This window comes from Uloborus diversus, unplaced genomic scaffold, assembly GCF_026930045.1.
Source record: "Uloborus diversus isolate 005 unplaced genomic scaffold, Udiv.v.3.1 scaffold_17, whole genome shotgun sequence".
Classification (NCBI taxonomy): domain Eukaryota; kingdom Metazoa; phylum Arthropoda; class Arachnida; order Araneae; family Uloboridae; genus Uloborus; species Uloborus diversus.
In genome coordinates this window covers 1,506,355-1,529,056 of record NW_026558318.1, presented here as the reverse complement: position 1 = coordinate 1,529,056, position 22,702 = coordinate 1,506,355, and the positions used below count along the sequence as shown (strand labels likewise).

Genomic DNA, 22,702 nt, shown 5'->3' with positions numbered 1-22,702 from the left:
ATCCGAAACAGTCACTGAGCTCTCTCCCTTACCGTAACGTCAATAAACATGGCCTATAATCGCGTTTTTAAGCAGGGCTGTGGAGTCGGAGTCGGACTGATTTTGGGGTAAAGGAGTCAGAGTCAGAGTTGTTAGAAAACATTCCGACTCCGGGCTTCTTTTTTTCTTTCCTTTACACTGACTTTCCTTGCATTTTTTAAAAACTGACTACCAATTGGTTCGATTACATGTATAAAAAGATACTAATGAGAAAATAACTGCCATTATGGCAATCATCTAGCTTGAATGCTTATCGAACTTTCTGTAGCCGTCCCCTAGTTTGCTTGCTTTTTAATTTAACTAATAGCAACTGTCAGCAAACGGTTTTGTTGCCTAACATTTTCAAGTAATCACTTTGAAATAAAAATAGAAATATAGTGTTTTGTTCGATCTCAATTATAAAATAGTAAAAGAAACGTAACAAATTAGTAAATCGAGGGCCGTAGCTAAGGTTGAAACGTTTAAGGGTAATCGGCAAATTCAAAAAAGTTCTGGCGCGAAAGCACGAATCCAAAAGTTCCGATGAAATAATCTAATGTTTTTTTTTTCTTTATTAAGACTATTTCTATAAGCTCGGTTCTCACTAAAAAGTATGGAACAAAATAAGTGTAAATGATTTCTTGATTACAACACTCAATAATTGCAGTTAATCTTAAAATCTTCATATTAAGGTTAATTCTAAAGCAGCCAATTAGATTTAATTAAAAATATAGCGAAGAAGAAATATAGGTATAGTAAAAGCTATTCGTACAAATTTGTATACTGCCGCATTTTGCGCAAAATTAGCTCCTGACGTATATGTGCCCTATTTTCGTTGAAATTTTATTGATAAAATATAATTTAAAATATATTCGCGAAAATTTTCAGAATTAAAGTATTTATATTTTTTATAAACCCTGAAACTAACTTTGGGTGTCATCTACCAGATGGGTGTCACCCTTGGCAAACCACTCCCTCTCAAGAACTTGGATTTAGAAAAAAAGCTTTTTTCTCTCTCAAGTTAGAGCTTTCAAAAATTGAAAGCACACGATTTGATCAATATCTATTTGTTGAACATTAAAGGGGGGCAAATTACAGGTAATCCTTTTCAAATTTTTTTAAAGGGATTTTTAAGTCATCTCACTTTGTAACTCGTAACTATTGGAAAATTTGATTTTTAAACTGAATTTCTAACGTTGTATGCGTCTTGGGTTTACAATAAAAAACAAAATGCGAAATTTTCATAAAAAGGAATTAATATTTCAATCTCTGTTTAGAGGTTTTCCCCCTTCCCCTGAAGGGAGAGAGGGAGTTGAAAAAATACAATTAAAAAAAAATTAAAAAATCCGGAGTCGGAGTCATGAGTTTCAAAATGCAGGAGTCGGGGTCGGAGTCGGCCATTTTCCTTCCGACTCCGCAGCCCTGTTTTTAAGGCTAAAATTGCGTTTTTAAAACTAAAAGTTTCAAAATTTAGACCAGAGAGCTTTTGACCTTTTTTCCTATCAAATCAAAAATAATTTTTTCCCATCAAAAAACGGTTTATCATTTTGTGCTATTTTTGCAGCATTTTCGGTCTAAAATCTATCTTAATGCTTATAAAAATTTGTACTATCGCATTATTTCTATTGTACCTACATTCAGGGCCAACTATGACTTTTCTAGACTCTGGGCACTAATATAAATTTGATCTCCCCTCCCCCACTGTCCCACCACCACTATACATTTTATAGGGAGGTAAATTTTTTTTAGCTTTTACATATTATGTTAGTTTGGCGCTATATATATATATATATATATATATATATATATATATATATAGTAAAGTGTGTAGTTTCACATACACGGGTAGCACAGAAATAAGTGTATGTAACAACGAAGATAAACAACAATAACGACAACAAAAATGAACATGGAACGTTAAAAAATAAACTAGGAACATTGAAAACAAGAATTTATGAAATCATGGGTATTAAACTGCTGCTACGTTTACGAAGAGCTGGAGCAGCTGGCATATTAAATATTCTGCAAGGTTTCTGTGCGGGTCAGTATCATACATGCAGCAAAATTGATTAGAAGTAAAAGTATATGTATTTGAATTAACGAACTAATATGTGTAGCTACTTATAAGGCTTAATATAGAAGGCAGGAAAATTATCAAACGTTATATATGCTTATTTTTTGTATATATGCAAAAATTTTTATAAATGTAAATAGTATGCTTATTAGTAATATGCTGTCATGTATTACCAACCCCCCAGCTCTGACCTGCAAAATAAAAAGAAAAAATTACATACCACATGATTTCAAACATTTCGTCGACAACAATGTCTATGTCTAGGTATCCATTTGCCAGAGACGAAAATCCGATGCCACGCCAATCGAACAGGTCGCTGGGGCAGGGCATCCAAAAAGCACCTTCCTGTCGAAAGGATTTCAGCACTCTTTATCATCAAAGTTACCCAGTTACACTGTTGCCAAATCGCAGTTGTTTGGGTGGAAACTAAATCTGTCCTTGTTGAAGAAAAGATTTCTTGAACAAATTAAGATAATAAAATGTGAAATTGGCAGGGTAAAAATTGTAATAGTAGAGATTTGCAGCAAATTTGAAGATTTGTTTATTAAATTGAGAATTGTTGCTACAAATTTTAAAGAATCTGCTTAGCTGTCCAATTATAATATTAATGAAGATCTTTTTATGTAAATTACTGTACCAATGTGGCATACTTTTTGTGTAAAAATTGAAGTTATCTTTTTTATCATAGATATCTGTAATAAGGTTAGAATCAACAATTTTGAAAGAAATGTCCAGAAAATCGGCAGACAGAAAGTTGTCATTGGCTTTATTGAGCTGTAGATTTTGTGGATAAATTAAAGGGAAAATGTCATCCATACTTTTGTTGAAGATAAGGATGTCATCTATATACCTGAAAATATCATGTTTTTTATTATACTGTACAGTGTATTTAAATTCATAGAAAAAGAGATACAGATTAGCAGCTGTGCTGGAATAGTTGGTGCCCATGCCAATTCCATGTATTTGTTTAAAAATAAAGTTGTTGAAAGTCACAAAATTGTTAAAGAAACAGAAATGACAAAGACTATTGAAAAAATTCCTGTCGATGCCCAATTCCTCACCAATGCAAAATATGTCAAAAAGTTTTAACAAAGTTGCATATAAATCTTCGATGGGAATGTTGCAGAACAGATTCTCAAAGTCAAATGTGTAAATTGATTTAGGTGTGCGTTGTAGATTTTTAATGATTTCGAAACTGTTGTCAATGCACCAGAAATAGCTCGTATGCATAAATTTGACCTTCAGAAAATCATAAATTTTTTTCAAAATAGACTGTAATTTGATGTTGATATTTTTTTCCAAAACTTTTTGTAGTAGAACAAATGAAACGAAATTTAACTGGTGATTTGTGGAATTTGGGCGTCATAAATATGAAAGGCAGATTTTGACAATTTGAAATTGTAAAACTGTATGAAAAATTCGATTTGCAAAGTTTATTGTATGCAATAAACTGTTTAATAATCACATCTGTAGAAAGATTCGATTTTTCGTAATAAAGAGACGAGTTAAGTTCTTGTAAGACTTGTTTAACGTAGAAATGTTTGCAAATGATGCCATAATTATTGGCAGCTTTATCAATTGGAACAAAGACAAAGAATTTTTTTAAATTGTTGATATATTCGATTTCATCTTTTTTCAAATTTTGATATTGGTGTTCTGCGTTGTTGATTTGTTTAGCTAAAAAAGTTTTAAATTCAATGGTTAATAGATCTTTCCATTCTTGGAATGCTTCAAAAGGTATTGCGTGCGAGTATGCAACTTTTTTAATGAATCGAAGAATGTTAACTTTAAAAATATGAACTGCTTTACTGAATTTGCAAGTGCTGTTGAGTCTAAATTTTGCACCGAGATTCATTAAATATCTGACATTTGTGTTTTTTATAATATGTAAATTACCAGTAATTACGTGCTTGTGATCGGCATCGACAAATTCCTTAAAATTGTCATGATTGCATAAACATGGAAAATCATCAGCAGTATGCGAATTTACAGCTAAAGAAAACATTTATTTCACTATTTCCTTCCAACAGAAAAGTTTCGATAATATTCCATTTCACAAAATTATAAATAAACTGACAAATTATTTTCCACTAAAAAATAAACAAATCATAACTGCCTTTAAGTATTGCAAGCCTTTTTGCAAAAGTATTTACAATTACCGTGATGTTGCTTTTTCGCATACTGCTGATGATTTTCCATGTTTATGCAATCATGACAATTTTAAGGAATTTGTCGATGCCGATCACAAGCACGTAATTACTGGTAATTTACATATTATAAAAAACACAAATGTCAGATATTTAATGAATCTCGGTGCAAAATTTAGACTCAACAGCACTTGCAAATTCAGTAAAGCAGTTCATATTTTTAAAGTTAACATTCTTCGATTCATTAAAAAAGTTGCATACTCGCACGCAATACCTTTTGAAGCATTCCAAGAATGGAAAGATCTATTAACCATTGAATTTAAAACTTTTTTAGCTAAACAAATCAACAACGCAGAACACCAATATCAAAATTTGAAAAAAGATGAAATCGAATATATCAACAATTTAAAAAAAAAAAAAAAAAAAAAAAAAAAAAATTCTTTGTCTTTGTTCCAATTGATAAAGCTGCCAATAATTATGGCATCATTTGCAAACATTTCTACGTTAAACAAGTCTTACAAGAACTTAACTCGTCTCTTTATTACGAAAAATCGAATCTTTCTACAGATGTGATTATTAAACAGTTTATTGCATACAATAAACTTTGCAAATCGAATTTTTCATACAGTTTTACAATTTCAAATTGTCAAAATCTGCCTTTCATATTTATGACGCCCAAATTCCACAAATCACCAGTTAAATTTCGTTTCATTTGTTCTACTACAAAAAGTTTTGAAAAAATATCAACATCAAATTACAGTCTATTTTGAAAAAAATTTATGATTTTCTGAAGGTCAAATTTATGCATACGAGCTATTTCTGGTGCATTGACAACAGTTTCGAAATCATTAAAAATCTACAACGCACACCTAAATCAATTTACACATTTGACTTTGAGAATCTGTTCTGCAACATTCCCATCGAAGATTTATATGCAACTTTGTTAAAACTTTTTGACATATTTTGCATTGGTGAGGAATTGGGCATCGACAGGAATTTTTTCAATAGTCTTTGTCATTTCTGTTTCTTTAACAATTTTGTGACTTTCAACAACTTTATTTTTAAACAAATACATGGAATTGGCATGGGCACCAACTATTCCAGCACAGCTGCTAATCTGTATCTCTTTTTCTATGAATTTAAATACACTGTACAGTATAATAAAAAACATGATATTTTCAGGTATATAGATGACATCCTTATCTTCAACAAAAGTATGGATGACATTTTCCCTTTAATTTATCCACAAAATCTACAGCTCAATAAAGCCAATGACAACTTTCTGTCTGCCGATTTTCTGGACATTTCTTTCAAAATTGTTGATTCTAACCTTATTACAGATATCTATGATAAAAAAGATAACTTCAATTTTTACACAAAAAGTATGCCACATTGGTACAGTAATTTACATAAAAAGATCTTCATTAATATTATAATTGGACAGCTAAGCAGATTCTTTAAAATTTGTAGCAACAATTCTCAATTTAATAAACAAATCTTCAAATTTGCTGCAAATCTCTACTATTACAATTTTTACCCTGCCAATTTCACATTTTATTATCTTAATTTGTTCAAGAAATCTTTTCTTCAACAAGGACAGATTTAGTTTCCACCCAAACAACTGCGATTTGGCAACAGTGTAACTGGGTAACTTTGATGATAAAGAGTGCTGAAATCCTTTCGACAGGAAGGTGCTTTTTGGATGCCCTGCCCCAGCGACCTGTTCGATTGGCGTGGCATCGGATTTTCGTCTCTGGCAAATGGATACCTAGACATAGACATTGTTGTCGACGAAATGTTTGAAATCATGTGGTATGTAATTTTTTCTTTTTATTTTGCAGGTCAGAGCTGGGGGGTTGGTAATACATGACAGCATATTACTAATAAGCATACTATTTACATTTATAAAAATTTTTGCATATATACAAAAAATAAGCATATATAACGTTTGATAATTTTCCTGCCTTCTATATTAAGCCTTATAAGTAGCTACACATATTAGTTCGTTAATTCAAATACATATACTTTTACTTCTAATCAATTTTGCTGCATGTATGATACTGACCCGCACAGAAACCTTGCAGAATATTTAATATGCCAGCTGCTCCAGCTCTTCGTAAACGTAGCAGCAGTTTAATACCCATGATTTCATAAATTCTTGTTTTCAATGTTCCTAGTTTATTTTTTAACGTTCCATGTTCATTTTTGTTGTCGTTATTGTTGTTTATCTTCGTTGTTACATACACTTATTTCTGTGCTACCCGTGTATGTGAAACTACACACTTTACTATATTTTCAATACATTTAACTACTTTAGCTGCAACATTGCGCTGTTTAAATGTAGAATATTTTACATCAATTTTGATCATTATATATATATATATATATATATATATATATATATATATATATATATAAACATCGATAAAACAACAAGAAGACAAGGTTACAAAACAGATAAATGACAAAGATGAAGCCAGAACTCCTCAGCAGTGGAAGCTTCATCCTATGGTCAAAAGACCAAAAAATTATAGTGAAACTAAATGTGGGATGTCCGGTTCTGAAAAAGCTAGCATTCAGGAATACATTTAGGCTAAACGCACTACATGTGAAAAATGAATGCAGATTTCTGGAACTGAGACCTAAATCTATACACTGGAGTTCCCAGAGGTTATTAGACGCCAGAGGCTATCAATAATTACTCTCCACCATACCGCCAGCAAAAACCAAAAGTCTTAGCTATGTGTCTGGGTAGAAACTGTAGTCCATGATCATCATGTCTGTATTCATGCCAGTCGATAAAAAATAAAACAAAACCATTCCAAATAAATAAAGAATTGGTAAAAAAGATCATCCGTTAAAAGAAAGTCCATAAATCGTACAGGGTCAACCGAAAAAAATTTCAAAAGACATCAACTGAAGTCCACACGTGTGGTTTCCTTCAGTAAATTCATAAAAGTGAATAGTTAGACAGTTACAGTGAAGCAAAATGTTGATTAAAGGCTATGCCAGAGAAAATATTTTTTACAAGAATATTTGGGAAATCTACTTAAAAATAAACTACTTGAAAACAATGTCCCAAATATTCTCTTAAAAAACATTTTCTCTAGCATAACCTTTAATCAGCATTTTGCTTCACTGTAATAGTCTAACTATTCACTTTTTGAATTTACTGGGGGAAACGCATGTCTGGACTTCAGTTGACGATGTCTTTTGAAATTTGTTTTTCGGTCGACGCTGTAAGATTTGCAGTCTTGCTTTTAACGGATGATCTTTTTTAGTTATTTTGAATGGTTTTGTTTTATTTTTTATCAACTGGTGTGAATACTGACATAATAATCATGGACTTTAGTTTGCACACAGACACGTAGGTAAGACTTTTGATTTTTTGCTGGTGGTACGGTGGAGGGTTATTATTGATAGCAGGGTTTCCACGGTCCTTAAAAGTCCTTAGAAACTCCTTATTTTTCATTTTCAAAAATAAGGACCCTTAAAAGTACTTAGTTTTTCCTGAAGGTCCTTAAAACCCTTTGAAAGTCCTAATTTTTCATTACTGCTGGCAACTTTTTGAACAGGGGCACTTTCTAAAGAAAAAATTCAAAACTGTCTATAATCGTTCGAGAAGGAGGTTGTGTAAACGTAATTGCAGGTAATTTTTGAAGTTTGGAGAATTAAGAGGAATGGTTTAAGAGTCCTTAGGAATGTTTGAACCCTTTTAATGTTTTGAAAGATACTGAAGTCAAAAAAAAAAAAAAAAGTTTAGGCTGTCTTTAGTGATGTCTTTCTTTGGAGATGTAGGGAGAGTAGTAAACTAATTTTAAATGGAAAAAAACATTCGTTTTGTTAATGAAGTTTTTGCATTTTTATTAAATAATGTTTCCTACCGTCTCAATACATTTTGCATTAAAAAAAATTAGTGCCTGAAATAGTATTATTGGCTAGGTGCATTCAAGTTAACAAGGAGGAGTAGAAATATAACCTTATGAAAAGAAAAAATTGGCTATAAGAGAAATCGGACCAATTTAGTTGGACATAGAGAAATCAGGGAACATGATTTTGTTCTTCCTGTGTTCACCTTGCGTATACCAAGGGCTAAAATTCAATTTCTTCAGTATGCCGATATTGTGATGAGTAGTTGATATTTTAAGGTCCTTAATTTATTTTAAAAAGATCCTTAAAAAGTCCTTACTTTTTGTTTTGGTAAAAGAGTGGGAACCCTGTGATAGCCTTTGGCCTCTAATAGCCGAGACAAAACCCCAGTGGCCTCAGTTCCAGAAATCTGCATTCATTTTTCACATGTAGTGTGTTTAGCCCAATGTATTCCTGAATGCTAGCTTTTTCGGAACTGGACATCCTACATTTAGTTTTAATATAATTTTTTATTCTTTTGGCCACACAAAGAAGCTTCCACTACTGAGGAGTTCTGGCTTCATCTTTGTCATTTATCTGTTTTGTAACTTGTCTGCTTGTTGTTTTATTGATGTTTATATTGATCTGGCTTATTTGTTTGATTGTTTTGTGCATCTTTCGGCTTGTGGTTTATTCTATTCTAATTTTTTTCATCTATATTATGTTTTCAATATATAAAGATATATACTGTATATATTCGCGTATAAGTCTACACCCCTACTTTTAGGCAGGGGGGGTTGGTTGCGGCATCAAAATTTGGGGGGGGGGGGGGGGGTTCCAGAAGGTTTTTTTTTAGAGCATGAAATTTTTGAATTTTGGAGAGGAAAAATATTTAAAGTCATTCAACGAGAAATAGATGCATTAATAATACTTTTTTTACCTACCCCTCAGGGCCGTTGCCGTAGCCCCCCCCCCCCCCGTTTTTCAGAAGTGGGGCCGCCAATATCATTTTGGCGATGCAACTAACGAAGAAAAAGGAAAACTCTTTGTTGTTTTGAAAAATTAAAATAGTAATTATAAATGAACAATTGAAATAATAGTGACAAAAGTATTTTTACTGTAAAATTTCAATAGAAAGTGTAACCTTAAAATATGATTTAGGAACATCCATGATTCTCTTTTATTAAGAGTATCTAAGTAAGGAACGCAAAAATGTACGCTTCAAACATTTTTATTAACACAAAAAAAAAGTATTCAGTACAGCACACTCTTCACTAGTCCACAGAGTGGATATGTCTGCCTAGTCGGAAACAATGGACTCGGCTCAAATTATTGTGCATAGAGTAAAATTAGCATAATGGGAGGGAGGACCAGCACCAAACTAACATGGTGCATGCCATGTCTCTCGGTGGCCCTGGTTATACAAAACCATGCTTCATGGTTCTTCAGTAAGAAAAAAAAAACATAAATAAATAGGACAGCTTCATTAGGACAGCCCATAGGATAGGAGTCGCCGAAACATTCCCATATGTTTTTTTTTTTTTTTTTTGATGAAAAAGTCCTGAAAATCATTGCTAAGAGGAGAAAAATGTATGGGTCGCCGAAATAAATTTGAAATAGAGAGAGAAAGAAAAAAAAAAAAAAAACAGTTAAATGCAAAGAGATATCCAAAGTATTGTAATGAATACTCACACCAAAAATTCTAAATGTTTGAATGTAAAAATCGTAAGTAAATCAAAGCTTGATCAAGACATGCAGGTGGCATATTTAAATTAAAATGAAGTGGAATAGAGATTTAAGGTATCGCAGAAAATTACCACATCCGTTCAAAGTGTTAAGTCCTTTTTCTAAGGCCGTAAACGCTTGTATTGCAAGAAAACAAAAATATTAGGCTGGGAATTGGAAAACTTTATTATGGAAAGTCCAAGCAAATAAACGTGTTTGGCAAAGGAAAATTGGGAAAAAAATATTGTCACAATATGTTTATCAATAATTAAAATTTACAGTGAATATAGGAGGGACGTAGCCAAACTGAAAAGGAAGAGTGGGGAACTCCAAACCCTTCTTTTTACGTCCCCAAAGCTGGCCTGGAAGTGAGTTTTTAAAACTTAGATTTTGAAAAAATCCCAGGAAAACATTCTCAAACCCATCCTTTACCCTAACGTCATTAAAGATGGCCTACACCTGAGTATTTAGGACTGCAATTTCGAAAAACCGTGAGAGTGCTCCCAACGTAATCTCCCAGAAACGCCCTCTCAATTAATCATTCATCATCATTCAAAGCCGAATAAATTTCTTCTTTTGGACTTTAATTTAAAAAAAAAACTCCCTAAGATGTCCCAAAACTGACATCCTCCAAATATTACCGAAGATATTCAAAAATTTCATTGTTAAGGCTTCAATTCAGAAAATTTTTCGGGGGAGATCTCCAAAACATTCTACCCCTCTAACATTATTTAAAATCATCTATGGTTGCGTTAATTGAATTTAAATTTTGAAAATTTGCCAGGAGAGGACTCCAAATCTCTCCACTACTTAACATTACCAAAAAATCTTTTGATACTGCGGTTTCAACAAATCGAAATTTTTTCCAGACAATGCCCCCCCCCCCCACCCCCTCTCTCTCGCCAACATCATCAAAAATGTCTTAAATCTCGCTTTTAGTGCTTCAATATTTCAATTACAATACATTTCTGGAAACGAGCCCCTTCAAAACTCCACCCCCCCCCCTTTCATCGAAGGTTGGCTTAAATTAGGTTTTCGGAGCTTTAATTTCAAGAAACTGACGATGCACAAAATTTTAGCAAAAAAAAAAAAAAGTCTACAATCGCGTTTTTAAGACTTCAAAATTTCAAAACATTCCGGGGTTGGGGTGGCCTCTGCATCTCTCTTCCCTTTAATATCACCATAGATTGTCTAAAACTGCATTTTCGAACTACAATTTTCAGGTTTTTTCGGGGGGAAGGTCCCCGGACCCCCCTTTACGTGTCACAATCAGAAATAATTCACAATAGGGAATGGGTGCTTGAAATTTCAAGTTTGTGTTTTGAAAAATTATAGAACGATGACGTTTTCATAGTAAAAAAGTAATCAGATCAAGAACATTTGATACAAAGTCATAATGTAAAGAACTTCAGCATAATGAATCACACCCAAATTGGTTAGTTGATTGGGTAGGGTGGTGAGCTGGACTCGACTTGCTGCCCCCACTACCTGATTAGGCCCGTCATTTGATAGGCCCGCTGCAAGATGATCTAGATCATATTACGGAGTGGGCTGATAAATGGGGTATGGCTGTTAATGTTGGGAAATGTCAAGTGCTACATTTAGGGCATGAAAATAAGTGTACAGGTTATTATTTGTAAGGTTCAGTCATTAGTCAGGCAGACAAAGTTACTGATCTGGGGGTCTTAATAAGTCAGGATTTAAAGTTTAGCCAACAGTGCAGCATTGCCAGTAACAAGGCCAATAAGATGCTTGGGTTTATCAATAGATCTGTTTCAAACAAATCTAAAGAAGTTCTTCTGCCCTTATATAGAAGTTTGGTAAGACCTCATTTGGAGTATGCTGTTCAGTTTTGGTCTCCTTATCTTAAGAAAGACATTAATGTATTGGAAAGGGTTCAAAGGCGGGCTACAAGGCTAATAAATGGACTTTCTCACTTAGACTATGATTCCAGGCTTAGAAGGCTAAAAATGTACAGTCTTGAGCAAAGAAGAGACCGAGGGGACATGATTCAGTTGTTTAAATTTCATAAAATGAAAGATGTTACGGGGCTGAAGTTTAGCACTGAAAACAGGACAAGGGGTCATTGTTTTAAGCTATTTAAATCTCAGGCTAGCACGGATATTAGGAAAAATTATTATTATAGCAGGGTAGTGGAACCTCGGAACAGTTTACCGGAAGAGGTGGTAATGAGCAAGGGAGTAGATAGTTTTAAGAGGGCCATTGATCTTCACTGGGGATTGTAAATTGACTAGGACCAGTCTAGCTGGGCCCAGAGCCTGTTGCTGGTCGTCACATTTGTATTTGTATTTGTATTTAGGGGTTCAGGGGTGGTTTGTTGCCCCCTCCCCCACCACGGCTTTGAGAAATAAATGAATTTACATTTGAGTGGACGTGAGTTTTGCTGTTTTCCGTGGAAACTTCCATTGAATTTGGCCATTTTGCCCCCCCCCCCCCCTGGAAAAAATTGAAATGGCGGGCCTGCACCGTGATGTATCCTGAATCATTTTTTCATAAGAGAAATGTATGTAAAACATCAAAACGGATGTTTAATAGTATATTTTAATTGCTTTATGTCAGCTTAAGAATTTTTGAAATAATATGACTTTTGCGTTGAAAGTGATATTTTAAGGCTTTCTGCGCAAATTCAAAGGATCTACAATGTGCCCCCTAGTTTTTTCTATACATTTCGGTAACTGCAAAATGTATTTTTTATACTATTAAAAATGAAGTCAATTATTTTTTGAAAAAAATATTCGTCTTTAAAATTGCCGATTTTTTTTTCTATTTTTTCTCAACTTGAGGGCTCTTGCGCGATTTAAATTTTTTAAAATTATTTTTTAAATTATTTTACCTGTTATTAGGATGCAAATGTGCAAGTTTTCCGCACTATTAGAAATTGATTAGGCAAAAAAATTGTTTTTCGACCCACCCCAGTGTCCGGTGACCATTGGCAAGGTAGTGTATAAGTGAAATTAAAATCAAGTATTCTGAGCATACAAGGAATTTTGCAGTATATCTACAAATGAATTACAAGTTTGATGTACAATTTCACAATACTAAAAATCCAAAGACCATATTTTGTTTAAAGATTTTTAAAAAAGTTACTGATCATCTAATAATTTACGTAATGTATCATTGCGAAGACTTATACAGACGGGCTTGAAGCAAACCATTCTGTTTTTTATTGTAAAAGTAAAAGTAAACAAATTTCAATTTCATTTTAAAAAATCACTTTAATTAAAAACCTCAAATAAACAAGTTCTGAAGTTTTTTTCCAGTCCTAATGTATTCTTTATTTTTTACAATACAAATCCAAATAATGGAACTATTCTTTTACCACATCTCAATAATAAAGATGTATGTAGTAGTAAAAATTAATGTTTATTTACTCTTCTCCTATTCATACATCATTCTTTTATTATGGGGTGTAAAAAGCTGTTTAAAAGGAGAAAATTTGACATTAATTTATTTTCATAACAGCACACAGTTACACTAATATTTTCTGTTTTCAAAAATGTTATGCATCTTTTTTTTCCCCGTTCAACATATCAGGGCTGTGGATTGCTATAAAATGAAATGCTTTTAAGAATTTAAAATGAGAAGAGAAGAAACACACACAAAGAAGGGCGATTTCATTGTAACAGGTGTGACACTCAGACACTATTTTTACTGGTTAAGCCAACATTTTGAGCACTAAATCAGTTAACAAATACTAACAAAGTATTTTAATCATGTTTAACTATGCAATTGCATAAATAATTGAGTTAGTAATGCTTGTGAGACATGAGTTTTCTCTCTCACCTGCACTCCTATTTCTAGAAATTTCTATGAATATTTTAATGTTTAATAGCATTTTTTTTTCTATTAAAAGACATTCAAATAAAACTTAATACATGACATCTATGATGAATTAAATTTTTTTACTAAACAGGAATTTTTTTCATGTTGTGACGGGTGTGACATTGCAAATCCGCTACTTGGGTGAGCAATTTCTAAAAGAAGATTGATCAGTACAAGTAACAAACTTGGCAATAGTGAATATAAATTTACATTTTATGAGAAAGAAAGCTAGTATTGGGTGTACATTTAGTTTAGCATTTCTTTAATGGCGGCTAACGAAATTAGGTTGAGTGTACAGTGGTGGTAAAAAAAATTGCATCACCCGCGCCGCTAAGGAGAGGAATATCATCCCGACTGCATTCAACACTCAGTCAAGCATCTTGTATCCCAGATGATTTGGGGATGTATTTCTGATCAAGGAGTTGGTGGGCTTCACTTTGTGCAAGGAACAGTAAACGCTCAGGTGTATATTAGCATTTTGGAGGAGACATTGCTTCCTACTATCCGGGATCACTTTACTTCAGTTCCAAACGTCATTTTCCACGATGATTCTGCTCCGTGCCATAGGGCAAAACTGGTACTTAATGATTTAAAAACCTTTATCCTGCCATTAGACTTAAATTGACATGGGGTTAAGTAATTTTTTTTCTCTAAACTCACACGCAAGTTCAGAAATAGAAAAATGAGCATGAGGTCAGCAGTTTGCCTTGGCCCAGAAACAGCCCCGATCTATGTAAACAATTATCGAGTTCCTGCTGTTAAATGTTTATTTCATAAGTTATGCAGAATTTCACATACATTCATCATTAATCGGTCAACCAAAACTTTTCACATAATCCCATTGTTGTGAAAATGCGAGGGTGATGCAATTTTTTTACCAGCAATGTAGCTTTTTTTTGGTAATTACTAACAATTTCTTTTTTATAATACCACCTTTTAGGGGCGAAAATCAATGAGATCATCCATCAGCCTGCATATCTTTACAAGTTTATATGTAACAGTAACATAATACTAACAATGTAGTGCTTTGTATTACAAATACAAATATGACGACCAGCAACAGGCTCTGGGCCCAGCTAGGCTGGTCCTGGTCAATTAATGAGTCCCCAATGAAGATCAATGGCCCTCTTAAAGCTATCCACCCCCTTGTTCATTACCGCCTCTTCCGGTAAGCTATTCCAAGTGCCCACGACCCTGCTAAAGTAGTAGTTTTTCCTAATTTCCAAGTTAGCCTGAGATTTAAATAGCTTAAAACAATGACCCCTTGTCCTGCTTTCCCTGCAAAAATTTAATCCATTTACATCTTTCATTTTGATTAATTTTAAATAACTGAATCATGTTCCCTCTGACTCTCCTTTGCTCCAGGCTATACATGTTAAGCCTATTAAGTCTGGTATCATAATCTAAATCTGAGAGTCCCCTTACTAATTTAGTTACCCTTCTTTGAACCCTTTCCAATACAAAAATATCTTTCTTCAGATAAGGCGACCAAAACTGAACAGCATACTCCAAATGAGGTCTTACTAAACTCCTATATAAAGGCAGAAGAAAAACATTAGTTTGTGAAAAGAAAAACAAAAGCTATATTAGGTGACAGTATAAATCTGGACTGGGAGAAAGGTGTACCATTTGAGTTGCAATGATAGCTATATTTTACAATGTAAGCTTTGGGGTCTGTTCAGGTTTAAGATTTTCATAGCTGCTTTCCTAAACGTTGTCCCTTCTCTGAACTTCATTTCTTCGTTAATTCTAACTTGCAGACAATATTCTACCAGACTACGGTGTTTGCTTTAATATACAGTTCATTTCTTGTCATTTTTACTGCACAGTTAAATGACTAGAATGAAAAGCAGTTAGATTTGACTTAGCTCAATTTGACAATGTTGACCGTATTCAATGTTCAATGTCTTTGCGGTCTGTTCAGGTTTAAGATTTTCATAGCTGCTTTCCTAAACGTTGTCCCTTCTCTGAACTTCATTTCTTCGTTAATTCTAACTTGCAGACAATATTCTATCAGACTACGGTGTTTGCTTTAATATACAGTTCATTTCTTGTCATTTTTACTGCACAGTTAAATGACTAGAATGAAAAGCAGTTAGATTTGACTTAGCTCAATTTGACAATGTTGACTGTATTCAATGTTGACCCCCCACAAATTCGACTACTGTCACGTTCTATACCAAATGGTGAAAATTTTCCAATCTCATGTTGGTTGAAAATCCCCTGTTCAAAAAAAAAAAAAAAGCACTAGTTTGGTTGTTATTATTTAGATTGAGCTCTACAGCAATCAGAACATTTTTTTTACGTTTCATAATTGAGAAAATTTCTTATTCAGATCGGTTATGCTTGAATTTTAAAATGTCCCATACAACATATTTGTCATGATGAGCAACTTTTTTCCATAAGGGAGCAAACTGTATTTTACTTGTGCAAGTTGTAAATAAGACCATTGGTTAATGAAACTTTAAATTGCATCCTGATAGCCTGTGCTTTAAAAAAAAAAGTAGCCTCCTAGTGTGTAAGTACTTCTACGACTATTTTATGCTCAAAAGGACGAAAACGACCTAATTAGAAATTTTCCGGGGGTCAAACCGTGGTTCACAAACTGCCGTTTTCTTCATTTCAAGTATAAAAATGTCAGAGGGACTTATAGTAGGAAGCTAATTTTTTATCCTTTTAGATTAGTTATGCATACTAAAAGTACAGAAAATAGTAAGCTGATATTGGCAGTCATGTATTATGAAAAATGGTTTTTTTTTTCACTCCCCCCCAAAAGGCCTGTGGGTTTAGGAATAAAAAATTCAAAATGCCAAACTGTTCTGTGGCCCTATAAAACGATATAAGCTTTTAAAGCAGCACAATAATTTTTACACACTATTTTAAAAAGGCTAAATTGACTGAATAAATACCTGTAAAATGTGTGTGTGCCATCCAGGAGTTTGTTCTGGGGGTGGCTGAAGTCATTAAAATTTTAAGTCTCCTTGACGTCACTAAAATTCATTGATGCAAACGAAGACGTTCTTTAAAAAATAGAGACGTACCGAATAGCACTTTGGCTGTGTACCGAGTACTCGGCCTTTCACTACTCACCCGAGTTACCAAGTACCAATTATGTTTTAAGAAGAACCACCGACACACATGTGATGAATTTTGAACTTATTGGGAATAGTAATATAGACCTCCTTGTCCATATAATAGTTTTTAAAACTAAATTCCTGCTGAAATTCAATTATGCATTATATAAACAATTTTGTTTGTGCAAAAGTTTTACAAAAAAATTATTTTTAAATTTAAAAATAAATAAATAAAAGGTATGATTGATCAAGTTGGAATTAAAACAAATTACTATACCAGTCAATTAAAGTTTTAGTCCGCCAAACATAAATAATTTTTTTAATACAACAAATGTGCAGGAACATTGCACGTGTTTCTGCCCCCCCCCCCCCCGTTACAAGGAACGTCTTTTTCAGTGCATAACATGTGAGCTAAAGAATAAAGACATTCGACAAAAAAAATCAGACTTTTGTCGAATGCCTTTGAATCCATGAGCTCCCATTTTGTGCATTGAAAAAGGAATTCCTTGTAACGCCAAAACACTTGTGTTCCTGCACTGTACTTTTAACGTTGTTTTATTTCCTTTTATTTTTTAAGCAAAGGTATTTTTACAACTAATTTTTGTTTGTAGCAAAAATCCATTTTTCATATAAAAATTCCATATTTTCTATACTTACCTTTTTTGCATAATTTTTAATAAATAAGCTTTATGAACTTTGGGGACATTAAAATACAGATTTATTCCATTGAAGCATTACAAACTTCATTATTCTCAAAATTTAAATTTGACTTATACATTTTAATTGTAAATGATTGCAGAATATAATGCTTGCTCTTTTTTTTTTTATAAATTTTAGTACTGCGTTGGACAATATTCAATTTTTTGCAACTACTCGGTATTGGCCGAGTATCTGATCAGAATTTGGCCGAGTACCGAGTACTTGGTACGTCTCTATTAAAAAACTATATTATCATTATTTGCTATCGATGGCTAATGATATTTTTAGAGTCACACTTGAAATTATCTTAAATTTGTTACTCAGTGGTAAAATTTTAAAATTTAAATGTCAGTGTAAATCAAAAAAGAAAAATCATGCATTTTAGACACCCTTGCTAAGAAGTTTGAAGGCAAAGATTAACATTCTTGTTAATGATGCAAAAAAAAATGTACAGGGAAACTGCAGGTTGTATAAAAAAAAATAGAAGAGAGAAAAACTAAAAAATCTTAAATAAATAGTTTAAAACAGCAAGAAATGAGACAAAATTTTAAGAATTGATGCTAAATGTGACAATTAAAGAGAAAGATAGAAAAACAGGTAACTATGAGGTCTGCACTTTTTTTCTCCCTTCCTTCATTTATTAGAGAGTAAATAAATACATTTTTGGAACAGCTAGGGTAAAATTTCCGAAATTCGGAGAACTAACATCTCTGTTATTATCGCAAATTCATGTATCGACCTTAAGAAGAGCGAAAACAAATTAAATGATGAATATAAGATGGGTGTAAGACACAATAACATTTTTTTTATTATTTTGTGTTTAGATACATAGACATTTTTAAAAAAAAGAATTTAGTTCTGCTACCTCATAGCCCCTGGATTCGCAACTGATGCCATATAACCAGATTTCATTGAAATATAAAATATTTACAAATTATAATTTTACACTACAAATAGCTTTCAATTTTTGGTAACTAATATTTACATAACATAATTTTACACAACAAATAGCTTTCAATTTTTAGTAACTATATTTACATAACATAATTTTTCACCAAAAACAAATGAATTTTACAAAGGCTTATATCTTTCCTACGCCTAAGAAAAACCAAGAGTTTTTTTTTTTTTTTTTTTTTCCTTAAAGGGCAATGTAACAGCTTAAAATGTCAAATACATATCTTTCAAAAAAATGCCAAGCACATGAAAAGTTGAAAAGTTTCGAATGCAAAATAACACTTTCGTGGAGAATTGCCCGTATAAAATTATTGAAAGCAAGGATGGTAAGAGTAGTAAAATTTTCAACCTCATAGCAGATTATCAAAGTAATGAATGCTGAATGCTTTCAATGAAGTTAAGTCATTTTTGCTACAAATTTATAGCAGTGCCCCCAATCAGGGCCGCAGAGAGCCAAGGCAGGCCCCTTGTCAGATTTGTCACCGGGCCCCCATCTCCCCAAAAAAAGGAGAAAAAGAAGGGGGAAAAATCAAAACTGCGTACTAAAAACTAATTCACTCGGTTATAAGTGCCACATCAGTTGATACCAAAAGAGTAAATTTTACTTTATCTTTACTTTTCGGCTTATTTGAGATTTCCTCCCTCCCCCTATTCTTTCTTTTTTACTTTTTCTTTCTTTTTTTGTGTCAGTGTAACCGGGCCCCCCACAGGCCCGGGCCCCTAGTCTCCGATTAGGCTGTCATGGCCTCTCGTCGGGCCTTTGCCCAATGCATCTGTGGCATGTACTTTTGCAGAGTAATTTAACGAAATGAAAGAAAAGGGGGCTGAACCGAACCAAGCACTGAGATCAGAGGTCTTTTGTTCTAGTCCCCAAACCAAAATTCTTTAAAAAAAAAACCAGTAACTGAAGCAAAATTCAGCAGACACCTTATAGGAATATCACGAATCTCCCACGGTGCAAGCAAATGATGACCAAGGCAGAAAACACTTCACAACCCTTCAGGGTGTGAATATTAGATTTCTCATAAAAGAGGTAACCTCATAAGATGTTCCTCATATGAGAGGTTTTCTCATAAAGAGGTTCCTCGAGCGGTCTGTTAAGATCTCATACAACCCAGATGCCATCCATCCATCAGCATAGTGCCTCACACCTCAGATTGGGTAATCATTTTAGTTACCTTTTATGACATGCATGGACTACCCTCAGGACTATTCTGCTCCGGTCACCACATGGAGTGCAGAGTAGTTAATCCAGTTCCTTTCCTAGCAGTTGACAGCAGGGCCCTGTCGAGCCGTGGTGAAGTCCTGAATTTAGAGTTCATTCCCCATTTTCCTCTTTCAATGCACCAAAACACATAGACTAATAATAAGAGTAGACTGAGCTATGGCAACCCTTTTGCTGCTCATAAACCAAACCATGTGACTGGTGGATATCCTAGCAACAGCGGGCTTTAATCGTAGCAGACGATCAACGCCCGCGAGAAGTAAAATAAATAAAATAGATGGAACACGGAAGAATGATCTTTTATGGAGTCCGATTTGTAAATTTGTTATTCTAAGTTGTAAATATTTTGTTCATATAGCGAGTTTTTCGTTTAGATAGCATTGTGCATTTTCTTTAGTCAATTTCAATAACTCTCAAAGCAATAAAAGATGCAAGCGACCAAGAAGAATCGGCAAACGGTAAGATTTTTACCGACAGTTTCAATTTAAGATACCGATTAGTACATTTTTGCGTTAACGCAAAACGTTTACGCCATTTCGTTCACGCCAACGCTGACAGCTCCAAATGAAATAAAAGTTACCGAAAACTGATCAAAAACTATTACTAATGTCAAAATAATGCATAACTAAAAGAAAAACAGTTCAATCTCTGCACCTGGAAGTTTTTTTTAATGAAAACACGTTGTCTTAAAATACATGTGGAGTGCCAAACTATAGATAATGCTGCCATCTAGCAACCCTGCTGCCAAAGTCTTCGCCAAGCCCTTCCACTAGTCACATGATACATCTCTGAACCAATTTTCTTCATCAGCAAGAATGAGAAAGCTCGGTCTACTCTTATTATTAGTCTATGCCAAAACATCATTACCACTATGCACTACAGTCGAGTCCCGACTTACACGAGGGATGCGTTCCAAGGCCCTTCGCGTAAGTTGAAATTTCGCGTTGTGGAACAAGGTTAGTTTAGGAATTTTTGAAAAGCATACCCAATTGCTTGAGACATTTGTAAACACCCCTCAAATCGTTTCAAATCATTTTTAACTATATATTACGGTATCTTTTAAAAAGAACTGACTTTTTTCTGTATTTTAAAAGAAAAAAAAAGTTATTTAACATAAAATATTGTTGAGGAGAACCGAACCAATGATCAATGTGGGAAAGAAACATAAAATAAAGCAGTATGTTTCTCACAGTATGTGCACTACAGCATTATAATAGCACTGAACAGTAGATATAGTAAATATATTTATAATTTAAAAAATGAAGGTTTATGCAACTCGATCAGTCGTCTGACAGCGCATGCACATCAGGCAACTCGTCATAGTCTAAGATCCCACTAGGCTTGACCTATACCCTCATCGAGTTTCCAAAAATTGTTACCATAGATGAAGAGCATAAGTTGTAAATAAAACGCGAACTTAAGAATTTCTACCTCTTTCACGTGAACTAATCGGAGTTACCAGGGGTTGAAAAGTGTCCAAAAATGAAACATTTACCGTCATTGAGTTTCCAAAAATTGTTATCATAAATAAACAGTAAAAGTTGTAAACGAAACGCTTAAGTAAGGTTGCCTACCTATTACGTGTGAATTAATCAGGGTTGCCAGGGGCTAAAAGGTGCCCAAAAAGCAGTAAGTTACCGGCATCGAGTTTCCAAAAATTGTTGTCATAAATAGAGAGTAAAATCCATAAAGAAAACGTTAAAGTAAGGTTGCTTACCTTCTTCCAGTCCCTAATCAGGGTTGTCAGGGGTTAAAAGGGGCTCAAAAATTAATAATTTTGAGTTTCCACTTATAAAAGAAGTAGGCAAAAATATTACAAAGCCGATGGTATAGGGTTGTCCTAGCAAAAGTAGTCCAATCATAGGTCATCGGTATTCGAAGTTTCAATAATTGAAACCTCGTGCCCACGACTCTTTTCCAAAAATTTTCGCTCTGCAGGCAAGGAGTTGGCGCATTATAGCCATTTCGCGTAAGTCGGATCGCATTGTAGCGCGATCCGACTGTATTATCATATTTTGAGCAGTTTTATGCGGTAGTATCAATTATAACAATAATCTCGTAGCTCAAAATTGCACTGTTTTCTAGCGCGATCCGAATGTATTATCATATTTTGAGCAGTTTTATGCGGTAGTATCAATTACAACAATAATCTCGTAGCTCGAAATTGCACTGTTTTCAGTGTGACATTACAAAAATTTCCAGTATATCACAAAAAATGTTGATCCTAATATCGTAGCAAAATGAAAATAAAGTACTCTGTCTGTATATGTCATTTTGTAATACATTTTATTTGCAAAATTTATATACTAATTTTTTTTTATATACCTAATCCTGAAATATATCATCAAAAATGTTCAAAAGAGTTTAAAAAAGTAATCAATTTATATTTTTAGCAAAAGGGAACTCAATTTGGAGATTTCCTAACAGCGGGGATCCTTGGGCCTGGGACCAATTGATCCGTATGTTAATTGGGGCCAAGTTGGCAGCCTTGATAGTGTAGGGTAGATTGGGGTAAGTGAGAATGCCTAATTATATACATTGTTCCACTTTTGAATTGTAAATATGGTTTTAACAATTTTTTTATACTTGTTTGAAAATTTGCATGCATACTTTTGTTTGTTCTGCTCATATAGTATATTTTAAGTTTTTTCTTAGTTTCTTTTGCCATGAAAATTGACTTATTTATTTACATGCTCTCTTACCCCCTACCCTCGAGGCAAGTAGATATTTGGATCCAAATTGATCATAGTTGCTTATGGGAAGAGAGCCGAGACAATAAAGAATAAATATTTCATGTTAAAAAAATATTTTAATTCATTTTTGGTCCCATGGTTTCATGGATCAGGCCACTGTAATTTTTGATGTACCCTAAATGGCATGCTTTCTTCCTTCTCCTTTTTTTTTTTTGAAGCACATTTAACATTGTAACAAGTTGAGTGTAAATTTTTATAAGATTAGTGTGCAACAGGGTTCCCAAAGTTGGACTTGCCCACTACGGCGTATGAGAAACCCGAAGTTCGAGGAACTAAAGTATTTTGACTCAATCCAACAAAAAATTCGATGGAGAAAAGAAACACATACTCATACTTTCAGT

At 33.5% G+C, this 22,702-nt stretch overlaps 1 protein-coding gene across 2 annotated transcripts in view; it reads left to right on the top strand.

Moving 5' to 3' along the window:
- The window catches only part of LOC129233105 (protein Mpv17-like), a gene marked incomplete at its 3' end in the record, with an annotated part of 84,618 nt that overhangs the window by 10,004 nt on the left and 51,912 nt on the right, over positions 1-22,702 (top strand). The window contains 1 exon segment of one of the 2 annotated variants that reach the window (XM_054867164.1): positions 22,001-22,119. 2 annotated transcript variants of the gene reach the window in all.